Genomic DNA, 21913 nt, shown 5'->3' on the forward strand with positions numbered 1-21913 from the left:
TTATTATTTTGGTATTTTACTATATTATTATTGTTAAACAATTATTTATTTATTTTACTCTAGTATTCTATTATTCTTTTATACTATTATTTTATTATTCTATTATTCTATTACTCTATTATTCTATTATTCTATTATTCTACTATTCTATTACTCTATTATTCTAATTTTCTTTAATTCCTTTATACTATTATTTTATTATTTTATTATTATATTACTCTATTATTATTGCTATATTATTATCTTACTTTTTTATTATATTGGTATTCTACTATATTATTATTAAAAAAAAAATTATTTCTATTACTCTATTATTCTATTATTTTATTATTCTATTACTCTATTATTATATTATTTAATTATTCCTTTATTATATTATTCTATTATTCTTTTATTCCTTTATACTATTATTTTATTATTATATTACTCTATTATTATTGCTATATTATTATCTTCCTTTTTTATTATTTTGGAATTCTACTATATTATTGTTAAAAAATTATTTATTTCTATTACACTATTATTCTATTATTCTTTTATACTATTAATTTATTTTTCTATTATTCTGTTATTCTATTCTATTTTTCTGTTATTTTATTATTCATTACATAATTATAATATGACTGCAATTTAAAATAGTTATTACACTGGACATTTAAGAATACTTTACGATTTTATAAAAAATTAAATTTTCAATTCGATACAATTTTCCATTTTTTCTAACCAAAGTTTTATCTATTAACTGTTAAGTACGTTGAATTTAGACTTTGTTCTGATAATTTTAAGCAGTCTTTGCGCTACTTTCTGCCCTCGCCATCTTGTTACCTCTTTTGCTGCTCGGCCATTAACCGTAAATTAGCAAATTAAATTGAAGTTTCAACATATTTCCGCTTTACTGTGTGTGTTTCTTTTTCTTCTTTTCAATGGCCACCAAAATGGCCGGCAAATCAAATAATAATAGAGACAAGCAGCTCCGACAAACCAGATGCGAATATGTATTTTGTTATTGTCTGTATCTGTATCTGTATCTCTCGCTCTCTGTGTATCTATAGCTGTTGCTGTAAATGTATCTGTATCTGTTGATGTTGGTGTATCGGCTGTATCTGTTACTTTTGCGTGTTAAGTTTATGCCGAACGACAAAGCCACAAAAGCCGTGCATAATTATGCACCGCATACGCGTCGTATACGTAATTATTAATTATGCGCACATTTGCGCCACAAATGCTATCCAAATCGAATCAGATTTGAGAGCCCGTGCCTGCTTGCCGGCTTGCCTGCTGCCAGAGCAACCCGAGCAACTTGTCTGTCTATTTTCGTGCCAAGATCTGTGCCACATGAAGCACTTTGCTGCTGACCCAAATCTCAGGCAACAACGGGGTGCCCGATGCTGATTCCATTGCAATTAAGTGTCGCATGCGATGGGCCTTAACTATGCACATAATAACCCAATTTGAGACACCAAAACCAAAACCAAGTCAAAGCAAACCAAAAGCAAAGCAAAGATGCTGTGCCGACTTTCGCCCCCAACTGTTGCGGGTTGGAAATTCATGGGAAAATCTGTTGCAATTAGCTGCTCGCCTTTAGAAGCAAAAAAATATAAAAGAAAAATGATTATAACAAAAAGCAGAAAAAAAAACGTAACGTAAACACGCAGCGAAAACAATTTCTAAACGCGCTCAAAACGACTTAATTATGAGTGAGAAATATGCGCGGCAACGTCGCGAATCTCAACTGTATTTAACTGTCAGTAACGTGTACGAGATACCGAGCACCTTCCACCTTCTGCCCTCCTTCCCTCCTTCATCCCACACCTCTGCAGTCACAGCCCTGCCTCCTCCTTTGCTTGTTTAATTGCGCCCACTCAATCAAAGCGGGGCAACTTCATTAGACATTTGCGGTAAAAAAATCAACGAACAGCTAACAAACCTACAAACCGAGTTCACACGAGCTTCGTCTAAATAATTACTGCCAACTGCAAGCTGAGAGAAAGAGACAGAGAGAGAGAGATAGAGAGAGAGGGACATATGTGGCAGTCACTTAGTTGCACATGCATAGATACATTAAGTTTGAGTCCAAATTTATGATGCTTCTTTACAGTTCAGAGTTTATCCCTGAAAACTGGGTCAGCTTCCATTAGCTAGAGGAACAGTAAACAAATTGAATAAACGCAAAATATACCAAATTAATATACCGAAATATACTACAATATACTAAAATCAAAAATACCAAAATATCAAAATATACCGAATTTATATACCAAAATATACTACAATATACTAAAATCAATATTTGGTATATCTACAAATAATATTATTGTATTTAAAATATACCATACTTATTTTATACTACTTTTGTCTATTGCCCCAAGACACTTTAAATTATGATCTGTACATAAAAATGATGACTTTGCAAATAAGAAAGCTATCCATTAAACAAAATTGAAACAATGCGGTATTATTCATAAAATATAGCCAAAAAGGTAAAAAGCAAAACAAATACTAAAATATATATGTATATATATATATATATATATGTATATATTTGGTATATTTATATACCATATAAAAAGTGAATATGAAACCTAAAGATTTACCAAAAGTAAAACATTGGCATTTTATTCTAAAAACATACCAAATTGATATACCGAAACAAATACTAAAATATACCTAAAGCTACATTTGGTATATCGATGTACTACCATTTTGAATGTAACAAAATATACCATAGAGCACAAAATACACCTGACAGACAGACAGTCGGACATGACTAACATATTTGGTCTCAATTGTTGATGATGAACAAGAATATATATTCTTTATGGGGTCGGATATGTCTCTTTCTGCCAGTTACATGTATTTTCCGTTGACACCAATCTATAACACCCTTCTATGGATAGAGACAATAAAAAATCATTTAATTTTGTAGTAAGAGGAAATCAGTTGCGGAATGAATAACAATTACTCAATTTAACTTGAACAAAATTGTGTTTTTAACCCTGTAATTTAAACCTTTCGTTATTAATTTCAATAAGAAAATATCTTATTTATTTGCTTACTTTAAAAACTAGTATTTCGATAGTTGTGATTGTAATCTATACTCGATGCAAGCTTCTCCTTTTACAGAGTATCATAAGACGCAATAAAGCAATAAATGGAATCTGTTCTTTTTGGGTTCACGAGTCAATTTACATTCTGCCCTCTAATTTGTGCAACTTTCATGCAGCTCTGCGCTTTTTTGGCCGCCCTATTGTGTTTCATATTTGGATTTAAACATTTTTTTTTTTGTTGTTTTTGTTTTTGTCGTGCTCTGTTTTTGGGAAACCGTAGAAATTTTCATCGTGCGCCGAGGGAAATTAGCAAACAATGTAAATAACAGTTAGTAGCTACTTAAGTGGCAGCACCCCCGCCTCGAACAGTTCCAATTCCAATTCCAAGTCGAATCACTCAGTCAGTCAGTCGTTGAGTCAATCAGTCAGTCAGTCAGTCAGTTCGTTCCTTGTCGCTGTAGCTAACCACAGGCATGTTCAGAGTGCTCCCCTCACTTTAACAGTGAGTTGTGTTGTCTTGCCTCTCTCTCTCTCTCCCTCTCTCTATCTCTCTCTGTTGCAGCTTTGGCTTCGCACACACTTCATTGCTTGCGGTCAATGCGGCTCCGTTCCCCTCCGCCCGCCGCCCGCACACTCTCTTCCCTGTATCCCTTGAAGCGAACGGTCCGCTTGTCAACGCAACAACGTCTTGGACTTTGTTAAACCTTAAAATTAGTTTAAGTATTTAGTTACCAATTTAGTGGGAGCGGTGCAGGGCAATTGACAAGTGAAATGAAGATGAAGGCACCGAGGATTGTGAATGCTATATGTATGTATAGTATGTGCATATATCAGTCTTGGGGGTCTGTTGATGTGTTCGTACACACATACATAAATGCGGTTTGCGGTGACCACAACGAGTGAGAGAGCTGCAAATGCACGGGGGGTGGGGGCATGGAGGGAAGAGCAAGAGTGTTTGGCAGTTTGTCAACGGTAAAAGCTATCTGAGTACTTGTTTAGTAATGCATGCTAATAATACGTAGCAGCGTGATTGAGGGCGATTGATAGTCGATTGATTGTAACAGAGCAGCTGGGAAATTATCGCAAATAAATTAAATGTATCTTGAAATAGTAAAAACAATTTAACACGTCTTAAATTTCGCATATTTGATCGATTGATTGATAGGTAACTTAAACCGCATATAATTGGATGATTGACAAGTTGATTGACAGTTGAACGACACTAGAAAGCACTAGTTTCGGATTACTGCAACGAAAATTATAATTCAAATTATAATTACAAATAATTTAAAGTAATAGACTACTTTATTGGCTGATGATTGACTGATTGTTGGATAAGATTGATGGCATGTTAAGACACATTAAAAATCACATTGTTTTCAGTGACATCAGTAAACAATTAGAAGTAGAATTAATGTAAAGTAATAAACTATGTATTTGATTGACTGCTGATTGTCTGATTGATGACGATGAAATTACAAGAAATTAGATTCTGATTGACACTAAAAAACTAGTTATTTAGGATTAAATCAGCGCAAAATTAGAATTATAGTTATTATAAAGCAGTAGACAATTTGTTTGACTGCTGATTGATTGATTGAAGAGGACAAATTTATAAGTTAAATGTAAATGGCTCACTACGGTCTCGCAGATGCGAGATGCCTTCAATCGTTGCTCATGCGTTAAGCAGCGTTTTACAAAAGCGGTGCCACAGCATCGATAGATCATCGGCAACGTGTCGCTCAAAATGTATCTGGCAGCTACAATAACTTGTAGTTAGTTAGGTTTCATATTTATTGTATCACTTTTTTCTGTTTTTTTTTTCGGTATTCGGTATTAAATTGTGCGGTTTTTGCGGTGGTGCCGGACTTAAGTACCACACAATTTCTACAACATTTTCCACTTGACAACGCGAACGAAGAAGCCACAAAAGAGGCTTCGCCCAAGTCGAAGACGAAGACGAAAACGAAGACGAAGTCGCACTCAAAGTTCTGCCTACTTCTTCTTCTTCTTCTTCAGCTGGACGATGTCATCGGAGAGCTCTGGAGACTCTGGACAATCATAGCGAGAGCTGTGCGGCAAACAACTTGCGACTATTATGGCCAGTGGTCAAGCATTTAGAGTGTGTTTAAAAAGAGGCATCGTCGTATCTGCTGCTCTGCTCTGCTCTGCTGTTTGCCAATTTGCACACACAGAGTTGAAATTTCAAACCGCTGAAGCGCAGCTAAACGTGTTGAAAGCCGCACACAGCCCCGACACACACACTCTTTGATTGATGATTGCAGTTCGGACTCAACTCGGGATGCCTTTCAACTGCGCATTGACCAAAAAAGAAAAATATAACTTAAAGAACCAAAAAAAAAAACAGGCATAAATATATTGTATATATGAAATTGCAGGTGCTGGTCGAGAGCGAGCGGGAGAGATCTTTTTGGGGCTGGGCCGCAGATCATGGCTTCGTGATTAAGCGCCAAATGTATTCAAAAGATTGTAATTAAGGCCACAAAAGCTGCAGATCTGCAACGGCTGATAGCCGCTTGTTAACGGCCAATGGCCAGCGAATTGACTGACTGACTGACCGAATGAATGACAGAATGACTGACTGACTGACTGACTGTATGAATGACTGACTGCATTCCCTTTTCATGTTTGTTAGTCGCCAGTTTACAGCGTCTGCTGACTCATGCTGACGCACAATTGACTCTTTGACTCTTTGACTCTGCCTCAAAATGCCCTTTGTCGCATGCAAAACGCCAAAAAATTAGTAACGCAAACCAAATCGATGCTGCGTATCTGTATCTGTATCGAAGCTGTGCCTCTCTAACTGTAACCGTATCTGTGTATTTGTGTATCTGTATCTATTCATGCCAGCCTGGGTGGCATCCATAAAGCGTAAAGCTGCCGCCGTTGCTCTAGTAAACCGAATGATGCTTTGCTCTCCTTTTTTTTCTATCTTTCTCTTTGATAGAGTCGCTCTCCTATGTGGTGCATCTTTGCTTTGAGATTACGTTTATAGATACTTCATCTTTGAGATACTTTCATTAGTTAAAAATGATCGAAAAGATACAATTCACATATAAATTTTTTAATTAGATGATAGCATATTAATGCAAAACATAAAATACTTGCGTTTAGTTTGTAGTTACACTTAGAAGTAGTATCTATAAGATGCATTTAATATTTTATGCGTCAGTCATTTATCTCTAAGTCATTTATCTCTAGGATACTTTTGTCAACCAGTTAAAAACATAAACTTTTTGTTCCATCTGAAAATGTTCGATAAGATACAGTTCACATATTTATTGATTTATTTACTTATCATAATATACTTGCATTCATTTTTGTAGTTATGCTATAAGCTTAGAAGTATCTATTTAATATATTTATGCCTACCTAAATCTTTTGTTTTATTTATAATTGATCTCTGAGATACTTTTGCCAAGCATAAATCTTTTGTTTTACTTATTGTGTAAGTCTGAAAATGATCAAAAAGATACTTCTCACATGTGATTCGGAACTTTCTTCAACTAGAACTTTTCTATATACGTAATTTGCCTAGAGTATTGCAGCTTCGACTTTGTACTTGAGCAGCTTTTTTTTGTATTTCCTGCATAATTCATTTAATGTATTCATTTGGCGGCGTTTGGCTTTTGTAGTCCAGAAGTTAACGTTTCTGTTTTGTGCTTCATAATTTATGCAAAATCATTGGCCGATCGATCAATGGAATTGGCTCCCGCCCGCCGTGTTCGTTCGCTTGCCAAAAGCTACTAAAAACAGGCAGAACCAAAAACCGAAACCAAAATTGAAATTTCGTATTGAAATATGAAAAGCAACGATTGTTGGGGGAGAGCAAGAGGAAGAGATGCCGCACAGGTGCGAGCAGGAAACGAGCCACAAACTGCAAAGCATTTAATTGGATTATGCGGTAAATCCTGTCACAGCACAACTATTTCACTGACGCACCCACACAAAGAGAAAGAGAGAGATAGAGCAAGAGCAAGAGAGAGTGAGAGAGAACACGGCTCGAGCTGTGCTCGGCCTGCAACTAATTGCAATCGAATTAGTCAAGGAGCTCAGCAAACTCGATGGAAATGGAACTGAGAAAATGGAAAGCAGCCTAAAAGAAAAACGCACAAGTTCTATTCACCATCTCTGCATCTCCATCTCCATCTCCTTCACCTTCGCCTTCACCTTTACCTTCATCGGCTTCGTCTTCGTCTTTGGCCATTTCCGGCTGGCGTCAGGGTGGCGCCTGCGCACAGCATTTAAAAGTGGGCGTGCCTGATGACTTAAAAGGTTTTTAAATGGACAACGCTCTCTCTCTCTCTTGCTGCTGCTGCTGCAACTTTTGCTACTGGCCTCCGTTTGTAGTCTTTGTTTTTTTTTTTTCGTTTTCGATTTTGGTTTTGGTTTTTCGGTTTTGGTTATTTGACTTTGCTCTTTGCCGACAGCAACGCCTCAAGCACCTTTTGCTGACCAGGTTCATTGATCCATATGTTTCCCTTTGCTGCTGTGGCAACCTTTTGTTGCTCTCCGGCAATTATGAATCGACGCTGTGTTAAACGTTTTCCATGCATTCATCTCCATCTCCATCTCTTTCACTCTCTATCCAATTAAAACACAGAGTCATAATCTTTTCTATGGCTTCCTAATTGTCAACTTTGCTTCTTCAATGGAATGAAACTGATTCCCTGCGATTTGTTCTAGCTGTTTTGATAGCTCAACTAGTTACCACAGAGTTATTAACATGTCATTGGGAAATAGTTCAAATTCACAAGTATTTTCAATAAACACAAATCAATCGTAAGTATTACTAATGCTAATTAGTTGATAAGTTATTTGAGGTTAGCATTCTCATTTTATTAATGGGACTTCCTCTAAGTACTTTATTTTATCAGATAGTTAATAATCTTTAGGCTTGTATCTTTAGGCTAGTTTCATTTTTTTTTTTTCATTTCGAATTCCTCATAAATATTTCTGAAATTTACTAGTATTACTAAACTCAATTAGTTATTGAGTAATTGGAGTTTACCATTCTCATTTTATTAATAGAATATTAATCTCCTCTAAGAACTTTTTATACCCGGTACCCTTAGGGTAGAAGGATATTCTAACTTTGTTTCTGCAGGAAATGTACGGAAGAGACAAAAGAAGGCATCTCCGACTCTGTGAAGTTAACTTCCGCCCCTGTTAATTAACAAAAATCAACGTAAACGTAATTTTGAAGTTTTCAAGATTCTAGAAATATAGTTATTCAAGAAATATTTTTGTATGCCAATAAACGCTTATTACAATCGGGTCTTAGATGCTTTACCTGACAATGTGACATAACATATTTTGTACTCTTATATCGATATACTAAATATAGCCTTCGGTATATTTTAGTATTTTTGAGGTATTCAGGTTGGGTAATGAGTATCTCTATGTCGATCACTCTCGACTGCAGCTTTCTTATTTGTTTAATCTTGGAACGATGTTTGAGGAATTAAATCAGGTTTAATGAATTTTTCAATCTGAAATTCTTATTTCAAGAAATGTGCTCAACTTTCAAGAGAATATAAAAAATACTTCATTAGCTTATTATTGTAACTTATTAAATAGTAATTCCATCAATGAGAACAGCTATTCGTCTCATTCTCTGACTAGTAACTGAAACTGCAAGCGGAGATGTCAGATTATGTTTTTCATAATTAGCCAGAAGTGAGACTGACTATGGAGCTGTCTTTTGTGAAATTTGTGGGATATTCTGCTAAGAAATAATTAATGTTGACACACATACACACACACACGCACACACACAGAAGACTTTCTTCTTGCCCATTCACAGATCTCTCTCCCCATTGATGACTTCACGTGTGTGTAGTTGGAATTCATTCAACTTTGGCCCAACCTTTGTTTTAGGTTGTTCTTTTTTTTTGTTTGATCAACTTTGATCGAGAGCGGATCCCCGCAATTTGTCCCTTTAAGAGGCAAGGTCTCTCTCTCTTTCCAAATATGCCGTGTTTGACCACTTTGACCTCTTTTCGCAGCTCATTTTGATTTCTTTAATGATAATTTTTCATGTTGTGTGTATATTTTTTCTTTCCTTCTCCTATCTCTCTCGTTCATTATCTATAGTTTTTTCAGAGTTTTGGGTTTGAAATATTTAAATGAGCTTTTAAAAAATTGTTAGCTACTGTTTGACGCACTCGAGAAGCCCGAAAAGAAAAAAGCCAACAAACCGAAACCTAAACCGAAGCCGTCGTTGTCGTTGTCGACGTTTCGGCCTCAGGCCCGAGACTTGAATTCAAAGTTGGCGTCGGGTTTTCTATACAAAATTATAAAATTGCTATTATTAATGATTATAAACGTTTTTTGTACACTTTACTGGAAATTGACAAGCGCTTATTAACGATCTTATAATAGCGACTGATCGACCGATCAACTGAGATCGAACGGCCCCATTGTCCTACCTCCCATACCTCCCTCTAGCTCTAGCTCTTGCTCTCGCTCTCTGTCGTGACATGACTGTCGGCAAAAAAAAAACAAATATCGATAGCTCAGTTATTCGATGCGATATCAATGCCAGAAGCTAGAAATACACAAAATGCAAACAAAGAAACTCCGCATAGACAATAGAAAAGTTGAAATATTTGCTCAAGACAGGAAGCCCTTTTACATTATTAATCAGTTTATAAATAGCCAACAGATCGATCAGGAGGGAGAGAAAACAGTTTAAAAAGTCATTCGCTTGAATGCTGGTAACAAAAAATATAATATGCAACTTTTATTGCTTTTCGATCAATGCAAGAAATTTCGTTTCATGAAGTGTAGCTTATTTAGGTATTCAACTTTTTGTTTTTAATTTTGGGAAATAAGTAAGAAAGATACTTTGAATAGAAGCAAAACTGCTGTATTATTCTTAAAATATACCGAATACCAAATTAATATACCACAAAAATACTAAAAAACTAAGAAAGGTACAGTCGAGTCTTTTGAACGAAACAGTTCGGTATTTTTCTTAAAATATACCTCATAGTATCTACTAAAATATACAACACGATAATTGGTATATTCATATAGTAAATTCAAAATATATCATAGAGTACTGAAATATACAAAATTGTTGGCCAAAACTAAAAAAAATTCTTGAATAACTTTTACATTTTGTATCTGAGCAACCAAATTTTCAGGAATTATCAAGCTTATAGTTATTATTGTAGGCACCCTTCTGCCCTTTGGCCTATAAGCTAAATAGCTAGCTGCATAGAAATAATCTCTGGAAATGCGCTGCAAAAGTATTAAAACTTAAATAGTAGCAATCGCTTTTTTACTGTCATGATTCGATTAACAATCAAGCAATAATTAGCTAGTAATTAAAGCGTTTTTAATAATAATGCAATGCAAGTGGAATCAATCTGCAGTAAAACTTTTGCAGCTGTAGTTGCCTACGTAATTATAAGTTGATCGCTTGGGCAAAGTGTCGTAAATGTGGCACAGTGCCTGCCCAGACGGTTAGACGATGCAGTAATCTATTGACGCACTCACGCATTGCACGCACAAAATGAGTTCGAGAGAGAGACAGAGAGTGAGAGAGAAAGAGAGGGCGACCCTAAGTGCTTATTTAGCAAAAGCAAAGTGCTTGAGATCGTTTGGGATCGCAGACAACGGGCTGAACGGTTGTTTTTATACCCGCTAGCCAAAAGGTAAAAGGGTATTACAATGCTGTGCTTAGGGGATCATAGAAGGAGGTGTCTTTGACCCACAAAAAAGTTTTCTGAATGACAATCTGGTAAACTGAATGACATCGATATACTCTTGGTTTATTTTGTACGTCGACTTACTAAATGTAGCATTTGTTATATTTTTCATATTGATATACTAAATATTGCCCTTGGTACGTTTTGTATATCAATATACTTAATATAATATTTGAAATATTTAGTATGTATAGCTATATACCATTTGGTATATTTTTGAATGTTTGTTTAACATTTTTATTTAGTATATTTGGTATAACTATAATACAACTTTCGCATTGTTTTGCTTTTATTGCGGGTATCTCACAGTCGAATACGCTCGACTGTAGCTTTCTTACTAGTTTTTTGCTCAAATGGCACTTGAAAGTGGTAAGGGGAGAGAGCAGGCAGAGGAGAGAGAGTTGGCAGGGGAGAGAGGGAGGCTTCAGTAAGCGGACCACTAAATTGTGCGCTTTGGGCATCAAAATTGTGCATTGCGTGCGCGTTTTTCTATTTTTTGCAGTGCAGTGAATGCATGTGAATGTGGATGTGAATGTGGATGTGAATGTGGATGTGAATGTGGATGTGAATGTGCGAGGGGGAATGCCAAGCCAAATGAGTGCGTAACTAAACGCATAATGTCAATGCACCGTCCGCCCGCCCCCTCATCAAGCTAAATATGATCGGGGTGTGCGTGAGTAGCAAAGCTGTTTGTGGGCTCGTTATAACTATTATTTTCTTCTCCTCAATATATATTCCATTTTCCATGTTTTTTTTTTCTGTTTTTGCTATACTCACACACACACGCATTTAGACAGTTGTCATTTTTTTTAGCAAATTGCCAGTTTCCGTTCGTAAAGTCGACGACCAAATGGGGGAGAAAATGTACGCTATACTCAGTCGATAGAAACTTCATTAGAGACACACTCCTAGAGAGAGAGAGAGAGTGAGAGAGAGAGAAAAGCACAACAAAATTCACTGGAAAAATGCTTACAACTATTTTTCATTTATTTTTTTATTTCTATATTCATATAAATGGGCAATTTATGAGCACAGTGAAGCGTAAAGAAGGCCCACCTAGACCAACAATCGCAATCACAATCGCAGTTGGAGTCGAAGTCGAAGTCGAAGTCAGTGTTGCAGTTGCAATTTGTAGTTTGTAGTTCAAGTCAAAGTCCAGTTTAGGTCGGACTTGACTTTGGCTCAATTGCAAATTATTTAGTGCACATCTTTGAGATGATTGCATGCTTCATTTAGATACTAGATTGGATTCGCTGAAAAGTATCTTCAGCCCAGATGAGAGAAAGTAACACGCACTTGGCTCTCATATTTCCCAAGCTTAGTTGACAACTTCTTAATAGAATTACTATGCGAATCACATCTCAATTTAAGCTTAAGTGGTAAAGTAAAGGTTATTAAAAAAAATATTTAACACAAATAATAATAATAAAAGAATTAAGCTGCAATGTCAAGTTTCAGCAAAATCGTTGTAATATTACTTACACTTAAATTACTTGTCACTTAACCACACGGACAGACGGTCAGATGGACAGAAAAACATTATCCAATCCAACCACCTAATATATGTTCTATACCTATAAAAAAAAATTAAGCTAATCTGCGATGTTTCGTCAAAATCGTTTTAATACTTAAAGATTACTTGGCACTTAAACATGCGGACGGACAGAAATAAAATAAAATAAGTATTCCAAACATTACCCAATCGAACTCCTTTCAATATGTGTTATACCTATAAGAAAATTAAGCAACTATGCAAAATTTCGGCAAGATTGTTTAAAAGCTCAAAGAAAACTTGGTATTTAAGCACATAGACAGACAGATAAAACTAATGTTGCAATATCGAAGTTGTAAACTTAAACCTCTTAAGTGTTACAATAAAATTTCTGCTAAGAATATTAAAGTACAATTTTGCTGAGCTTTTGCTGAACACGTTAACAACTTTCCAATAACTTCTGCTTGTCTGGCAACACAAATTGTATTCAACTTGATTATAGCCCGGCAATTTGATGGACAATACAAAAAAGCCTAACGATATATTGTGCAATTGGAAATCTGTCAGAAAGAGTTCGATAATTGAATAGGAAATGCGTGAGTGTGAGTGTGAGTGTAAGTGTGAGTACTTGTATTCGTAGTCGAGCGATCGATAAGTGATCTATTAGCAGTAGTAAGTAGTTTCACACATTCCAGGGCTACCATTTAAGCTAATGAACTGCCAAGCTGGCGAATCTCTCTAGTGGCAACTCATCATCTTCCAGTTGCTGATGATGATGATGATGATGAGGCTGATCTTGAGCGATCATAAGCAAAGCGAACCGATTGGCCATTGTGTCAGAGCAAAAGGCCAAGGAAGATTTTTGAGGCAATGCCGCGTCATCCTCAAGATCATCATGATCTGCTGCTGAAGATCGCTTCGGCAAACGCCCTCGTCATTGTCGGTAGCAACTACCGGCTGACGCTTTGCCCCCCAACCGAACTCCAGAGAGTGAGAGAGATGGAGAGAGAATCGATCGAGGTCGTCGCCAAGGCGGTAGGCGCACAATTTTCGCGCCTGATCAAAAGGCAGCGATCATGCTGGCAGCTGAGATCACACAGACAAGGAGAGGCAACGAAGGAAGGTGGAGAACAGTTTGCTGACGATTGGAGGCGGCAGTCGAGTTGCTCGATTATGAACAAAAATAAACAAAATTCACTCGGCGCAGATCAAAGCGTTGATCAAGCTTAGCTTTAAGTTGTTGTTGTTGTTTTAGGGATCGCTCAAGGTGGGGAGAGGAGTGGAATGTGTGGGATGAGGGATGAAGAAGGGCGTGTCATGATGAGATAAATGCACAGTTTGCCGCATTTTAATTTCCTTCAAGTCTTCGATTTCTGTTTTATGCTGTTTGTTTTCTAGCCATAAAACAAAGTTAAACATATACGAGGAATCTCAGTAAGCGAGAGGGAAAGAGAGAGAGAGACAGCGCGGAAGCCAAGTAAAATCGCAGCGCAACAAAAACCAAAAAAAAAAAAATATATGTATCTGAAGTGGGTTGGAACCACTTAACACAAATTACGCAGCAAAATGTCGAGACGAATTGAAACGTTGAAAACGATCAATGAAAATGCCGTGTGGCAGCCACAGTTTGGAGTTGCGAGTTGAGTTCCCAGTTGAGATATATTCCCATTCATAAGCGGGGGCATCATCAATGAAATGGCAAAAGCCAGACTTGAGTATCTAACAGATACACGAGTAATAAAATCAACAACAATCGAAATCGAATCGCACTCGCAAGAGTATCTCTTTAGCTCCTTTCTCTCTCTCTCCTTCAATCTATCTATCTCTATCCCTCTATCAGTTCTCATTACAACTGAACAATATATTCTAATGACAAGCGCCTCAATCGCAGCTACCACTTCGATCAGATTAACGCAAACAGCAGCAGCAGCGATATGGACACGTTTAGGTGTCTCTCTCTTTATAATTATAACACCTCGTTAGTTATTCTTTGTTGAAGCATTTAGGCTCACACACACACACACACACACACACACAATCAAACATTTACTCACTTACAGTTGAACGGGAAGCACTTCTTTTTTTTCTTTATGTTTTTGCTTGCTTCAAAAAAGTTTCATTGATTGATCGCCTCGTTTGTGGATTGTGGATCATTTTGTGGTTAATGTGGCTCTTCGAAGAATTCCAATTGTTTGCCTTCTAATTAAGCATATGGCATTAATTGCTCATAGTCTCCGCTCTCTGATCAACAGCTTTATTAACTAGCTTATGATAGTCATATTTTTTAAAAATAATAATAATGTTTAATAGCATTTTTGTCCACACCTTTGAAAAATATTTAGTTACTATGTATCTTGAAACAAATTTCTTAAATTATTTAATATCTTTATGATCTGTAACTAGTCTCTAAGGTTACTGTGCAATACTAAACCATATATTTACAAACTTATAACAAAGCAAAATTACACATAAAACTGTTTTACCTGAACTTGTGTAAAAATAATATATGCTTGTAGAAAAATATGATATAAAGAATATACTTTAAGATCTTATGATATTGACTTAATATATACATATGTACTTATTAGACTCTTTAATTTAATAAGGCCACGAATTGAATATAAAAGTAATTCTAATGAATACCCAATATTAATTCTTTCTTTATTTTGTACCCCCAATTTGTATAAAGCTGTGTTCATTGAAATAGCAGTCCTTACAACCTATTATCTTTATTGAAATTGACAAAAATACTTTACACATTATATTATATTAAGACCAAATTTAGTTACCAACAAACAAAGCCAGTTTTTCATAAAATTTACCAACATTTTGGGCACTTTTTGTAGAACAAAATTAAAAACTGCTATTTCAATGCACGTGTGCAAAAATATGAACAAAACGGGCTTTTTCTAGTTTTACAAAAACAAATTATTCTGTTTCTATCGGACTGCTATTTTAATGAACATATCCGTAATGCTATGCATTTATATTTGGTTATCTACACATAGAACACATTTTAATCATTAACTTGATTTATTTTTCAATAGTATATATCATAAATATTTGCTCTCACTCTTTCTATATTTGTTTTCACTTTTCACAATCAAGTAATACTTCCATAATAATTCTTCAAACGAGTCGTCAGCGATTTGATGGATCGATCGTTTCAGCATCGCAGATCGTTCGCTCATCTGCATAATATTATATATCTTCATATATGCAGATGCAGAGATGACCCAAGCGATCGCATGACAAAGTAATTAGCCTAAGACGTTAGCTTGGAACTGGAATTCCAAATCCCCCCAAAAAACGTAAAAAAAATAATAATAAAACCAGTAGCCAATATTTAACTAAGCGAAATGGCTTCACGAGGCGTCTTCGCTTCAAGTTCTGCAGTTAATTGAGCCAAAGATTGCCATAGAAAACGGCAGACATAAGGCACGTCAAGATCGACTGCTGAGATCGACAGATCGACAGATCGGAGATGGAAGAGGAAGAGGGGGCCATTTACCATTTCAGTAGCAACCATTTTTCAACAATTTTGCATAAATTTTTCGAAAAAGACGTTTTCACAACCAATAATCAAGTCACGTTGATTGCCAACCAGTCAGACAGAGAAAGAGAACGAGAGCAAGGGAGAGATAGAAAGAGAGGGGGAGCAACGATTTCAAGAAAAAAAAGATTTAATGAAGTTTAGCACGATCATTCCCCTAAGAGTTTTGGCTTGAAGAACGAACGTTGAGCCACTCTAATTGGATGCATTGAATGCAGCATCCTTTTGTCCAGATTCAGATTCAGAGTGAGAGAGTGACAGAGCGAGAGAGATAGTGGGTGCGAGTGAGAGGTGGAGTGGGTGTGCTCTCTCGGCCCCCACAGATAAATGATCGAAAACTGTGGAATAATGAGATAAACGCGAAAAATTAGCGATCGAAATGGTTGCTCGGCACGGATTTTTGCCTTTTGTGTGTTGTGTTGTATTTGTTGTTTGCTGCCAGCTTTTAATCCAATCACGCAGCTGCATTTACTTGCAACAACAACTTGTTGTTAGCCTAATTATATGGCCATAGCTGCTGCTGCTGCTGCTTTTATTTTTGCATACTATTTTGCAATTGTTATTGTAATTGGCCCATCATGGCGGCTACAGCAAGTCTGCTACGATATACTACTACGATATACGATATATAGTATGTATGGCCCTAATGAAGGCCTCTGTTTTTTATGAGCATTTCGATCAACTCCTCTCGTAAACGAAAACGTTTTAAGGCTTTTCATAAGCAAGAGATTCATGCCTTGTTTTTTTTTTGTTTTTCCTTTTTGTTTTTTGCTGCCTTTTAATGAACCATTTTCGCATCATTCGATTTCATTCGTCTCAATCCAATCTTGAACAAAAAAAACTTCCGACAAAGCTTAACGCTCTCGGTCAATGACAATTTGGCTGCCCTACAATGAGACAATGTGAGTCGAAGGCTTTAACATTTCCGGCTTAAATGATTCCATGTCTTCGAGAGCTGCCGTAATTACTCTGCGCCGCGGCTCAACAGACAAAGCCAGACAGAGACAGCGCGAGAGAGAGAAAGAAAGATAGAAGCAAGAGCAGGAGAACGATCAGTGATCGTGGCATAAAGCTGGAGGTATTGTTGGACTTATTTGGACGCTTGAGGCCAAGATCAGCTGGATGCTTAAACGCATCAAGCTGAGGCGTAAAAAGATCGGACTGTAAGCAACGATCTTGTTACTTATTACTCTGAGATCACTGATCCCATCGACAGAGTTGACGACTGAAGAATACGCAGTTCCGTTGACCTTGAACTTAGGTATTTGTTGCGTTAAAACGAATTGAACTAGATTATATTTTTGAATAATAGTAATTTAAAGGAAAATAGTAAGAAATTTAGTAATGGTAACAAAATAGTAATAGTAAGAAATTTAAGAAATTACAATGCTAAAAAATGTAATTGTTTCAAAGATAGTTTGCTAATCGACAACAGAGACAATCTCTTATCGACTAATTATAAGTAAAGCAAATTCTACTTTCATATATAACTTAGTTGAAACTGATTGTAAAGTCTATTTACACAAAACTTGAAATGAATACTCAAAACACTATTCCACTTTAATCGGCAAGTATTTAGAGAAGCGTTCTGAAATTTCATATGCAGGTCACTAATAATGGAAATACTACATTCTCCTTATTTAGCTTAATTGAATACGATTTTTAGACATTTACACTAAACTTAAAATTAAGAAGGGTTCTGAAATACTTTATGCAGGTTATTAATACTGGAAATTTGTCATTCTTTATAAAAAGATTAGTTCAATACGATGTTTAAGACTATTTAAACTAAACTTTTAATTAAAGCTCAACACACAATCCCACTTAGTATTTCTCATGCAGTTCATTAACAAAGGAAATTTGACATTCTTCATATATAGCTTAGGTGAATATGACTTTCAAGTTAATAATCAAATACTATCTCACTTAACTCGACAAGTATTTAGAGCAGTATCATGAAATTTCTCATGCAGATCATTAATAAAGGAAATTTGACATTCTTTATGTATAGCTTAGTTGAATATGACTTTTAAGTTGAAAATCAATCACTATCCCACTGAACTCAGCAAGTATTTAAAGCAACGTTCAGAAATTTCACATACAGGTGCTATAATGTCAGAATCCTCCCTCTTGATAGATATCTTTCAAGTAGAACTTACTCTAGATCTATTTTTGACACAAGTTATTTAACCAAAATGCTGGGATTACCGTTAAATTGTAGCACAGTAACGTCATCTCTATTATTACGATTTAAACTAAATTTTAAATGAAAAATCTGTGACTATCTTACTGAACTCAGCAAGTATTTAAAGCAACGTTCAGAAATTTCTCATACAGGTGCTATAATGTCAAAATCCTCCCCCAGAAAAGGTAAATTTTACCTAGAGCTAACTCGAGACCCATTTTCGATACAAGTTGTTTCGCCCTTAAATTACTCAAAAACTGCTGGGATTACCGTTAAATTGTGGAACAGTATCGCCATCTCGCTCGCACGCGCGTTGTGCATTTGCTGTGCATAAATCAAATGAATTTGTTAAATTACTACCATTTGCATTTAAATAATTTTGAGTTCTTGAATGAGAATGTATGTGTGCTGTCACGATTTGTGCGCTCAGCCACTTATTATTATTATCATTATAGCTGTTGTTGTTGTTGTTGTTCTTGCTGTTGTATATAGATATGTAGTTTCATTTGTATATTCATTTTTTTGTATTCATATTTTATTTTGTATTTTTTTTCTCTCAACTTGCGCACACTTAAAAATGAATTTAAATAAATTTCACGCTTGGTTAAGCCAAACAGACAGCGACAGGCGAAAGCGACAGAGAAAAGGAAAGAGAGCGAGAGAGAGGGAGAGAAAGGGAGAGAGACAGACACAATTATAATAATAATCATTTACATTTGACATTGGCTGAGTGAGCGACGTCGACCGCATGATAATTTATCATTTGATTTCGTATTTTATATTTTACGATCATTTCGTTTCGTTTCGTTTTTTTTTAATTTTTCGCAGCTCGTGAGAACAATTAGAGAGCTGCTTGGTGGCGTGTTAATGATGCACAGGACACGAGTAGATCTCTCTCTTCATCTCTCCATCTCTCTCTCACTCTCTCACTTTGTCTCCATCCCTTTCGATTCTTAGCTGACTTCTGTTGCATTTGCATAAAAAACGCATAAAGTGCGTGTGGCAATTGACTTGGCTAATTGAGCGCTCAACTGGAAGCTTTGACATTTCTCACAGACATTTCTCAGTCGCGCATTTCTCACTTGACTTTTCTCTGTCTGAAGTTGTCTCCTGGTTTTTACACGCGTGCAACATTTGTTGGCAATTAATTGAAGTAACAAGAAACAGCAACAACAACAACAACGACGATGACAGCAACAACAATTGTCAATTGTTGCATTAGCGTTAATTTATGTGCGGCCATTTGTTGTCTCTTTCTATAGATCACTCCGTCTCTCTCTCTCTCTCTCTGTTAAATAATTGCGTCTCGGGTGTCTCATTAAAACTGTATTTCGTGTTTTGTTGCTTGTTATGCACACTGTGTCTATTATTGCGTCTAAACTTTTATCGCTTTTTGGCATCTAACCAAAAAGCCAAAAGCCAAAATCCCAAAACGCGACCACAGCAGCTGGAACAATGCGACGCCAAACTCAAAGTAGCATAATTATAATTATAATTATATCAAATTTTGAAACCATTTAAAACGCATTAAACGCCACCGACAAAAATCCCAATAACCAAACAGAACCTCAAGCAACACGCTCTACGAAGAGCAAGCAAGCGAGAAAGAGAGAGAGAGAGAGAGAGAGAGAGAGAGAGAGAGAGAGCGAATCTGTACAAAAGCTGTGCAAGAATAATTACGTGAAATTGCTGCTGCTTTTGTGTTCAATTATTTATAGGCTAGTTTATTAAAGAGCTCCCCCATCCCCTTCCCCCTCTACCACTCTACCTTCTTGTTTGCCACGCCCCCTGCTTGGGCGCTCTGTCCACTCTCGACGAGCAAATGAAAAGTGACCGAAAATTGTTGAGGGCCATTCATAAAGAGCTCTTAATGGGGCTATCGTTAAGGAAACGCTCTGCAAAAGAGATTTATAATCACAGACTCAACGAATGCTGCCCCCGATAAATCTTTACTTGGAGCTATATACATCAAACTCCCCCATTTCAATTATGCGCACATAATACACACTTAATTTTCCTCATAATTAGCTATAATCCAAAGAAGGATCCACATATACGATTGTGAGTTGTAAATGCATTTAAACGTTATGAAATTTGAGCAATTTTGTACTCCAATTCTTGGATTAGGATTTGCGTTAATTCAAATTTTTATCATTTCGTTATGTTCCACACTTATTTATTGTAATCACTGTCATTCGAATTTGCATTAATTCAAATTGTAATCATTTAATTATTTTTCACATTTATTTACTGACACTATTCTCTTAAAAATTTTCATTGCAATTGTTTCGTACATTATTTTGATATGAATTTTTTTAATAAGATACTCTAAGACCGCATTAATCTGTTCATTACAGTTTTCATTGATTCATTATGAAATGTAATCCAAAGCGGAATCATACAATTGAATATGCTATGCTTAAAATTGCAATTGCATTTCCAAATTTATTTATTATAATACTCATTAGAATTTTCATTAAGTATTCATTTTCGCACGTTATTTTTAAATTTTTCAAGACTTTTTCATTTTCCATTTTTCTTTAAACATATTTCGCAAACATTTTCACAAAATCTGGTATTAATCAGTTCATTAAAATTTTTATTGTTTTCTATATTAATTTGTGTAAATATACAAATTGTATTATCTGCTTTTTCTTCCGTAACATTTTGATATACAGTATACCATTGCAATCTTCATTAGAACTTGCTTTGCTAATTTATTAATCAAAATATTTTATCTTCATATTATTATTAATCTCTGTGGCATTAATATTAAAGTAATTATTGTGCACAGCATTGCAGCACAATTATTTAAAATTGTTACCCATTATCATAATTTTAAATGCAATTATCGTGCATCGATTTATTATGTTCACTCTAAAATAATGATAAATACGCAATAGTTTTTTTTTTGTTGTTGCTTGAAACTCGCACAATTACTTTGAGTTTCCTGCTTAAGTGCAATCATTTCCATGAGTTTAGCATGTGGCATATAAACGCCATTAGAACTTTTATATCATACATGCGCTTATATGTTAGATAGATGCGTTGCTTCGATATGGACGCGAATTTATCGTATACGTGATCTGGCAAATTGGATAATCGCGACTGACTCAAGAAATGACACTCAAAATATCATTATGACAATTATGAGAACGTGTGTGTGTGTGTGTGTGTGTTTGTCGAGGTAATTGCGTTAAAAGTGCTGACAGACTCAACAACACGACAACTACACACAACTGAAACAACAGAGTCGAAGTGGGAGAACAGAGACAGGAAGGTATATGTGTAAGTATACTACTATATATGTACTTTGTGAGGCGGGAAGCACAACGTTGATAATGATGATGGTCACAATGATGATGACGATGGCGATGATGATGACAGCACTTTGTTGACAAAACAGCCAAAACAGTTAAATGCATTTTAGTTCATATTTTAACAGTTGGTTAAGTTTTGTTTAGTGATTTAAATAATTGCTCGACGTCCGTCGACAGCTTCAACTTCAATTTTCTGTTTTCAGTTTCAGTTTTTTAGCCTCAACTGCAACTGTCACACACACACACACACACACACACACATACAGAGTCGCATTGCCTCATGGCGCATGACACGCAAACTGAGCTTCGTGGAAATAGAATTTCGAAAATGGAAATGGAAGTGGATGTGAAGGTGAATGTGAATGTGAATGTGATGGTAGAAAGAGAGGAGAGCAGTCGGACGGTGCTTGGAACCGCAATTCGCGCGACAGGAACAATTAAACGAGCGTCGAAGCGCAACATTTATCTACCCCCTCGCATTCCCTTCCCTGCATTCCTCCCTCCTCTCCACTGTTTCTCCCAAACTCACAACGCATTCGTTCTATATGCAAATGGGAACTGTCCCATTTATCAGGCG

The 21913-nt window shown here is 35.9% G+C and overlaps 1 protein-coding gene across 1 annotated transcript in view; it reads right to left on the reverse strand.

Annotated features, from left to right (window-relative positions):
* Positions 1-14623, reverse strand: part of LOC117577986 (homeobox protein B-H1) — a 59473-nt gene extending 44850 nt beyond the window's left edge. The window contains exon 1 of the mRNA XM_052008796.1: positions 14337-14623. The gene's annotated coding sequence lies outside the window, so the exon portion shown is untranslated. The remainder of the gene's footprint in view (positions 1-14336) is intronic.
* Between the last annotated feature and the right edge of the window lie 7290 nt (positions 14624-21913).

The sequence above is a fragment of the Drosophila albomicans genome, chromosome X, assembly GCF_009650485.2.
Source record: "Drosophila albomicans strain 15112-1751.03 chromosome X, ASM965048v2, whole genome shotgun sequence".
Lineage (NCBI taxonomy): Eukaryota > Metazoa > Arthropoda > Insecta > Diptera > Drosophilidae > Drosophila > Drosophila albomicans.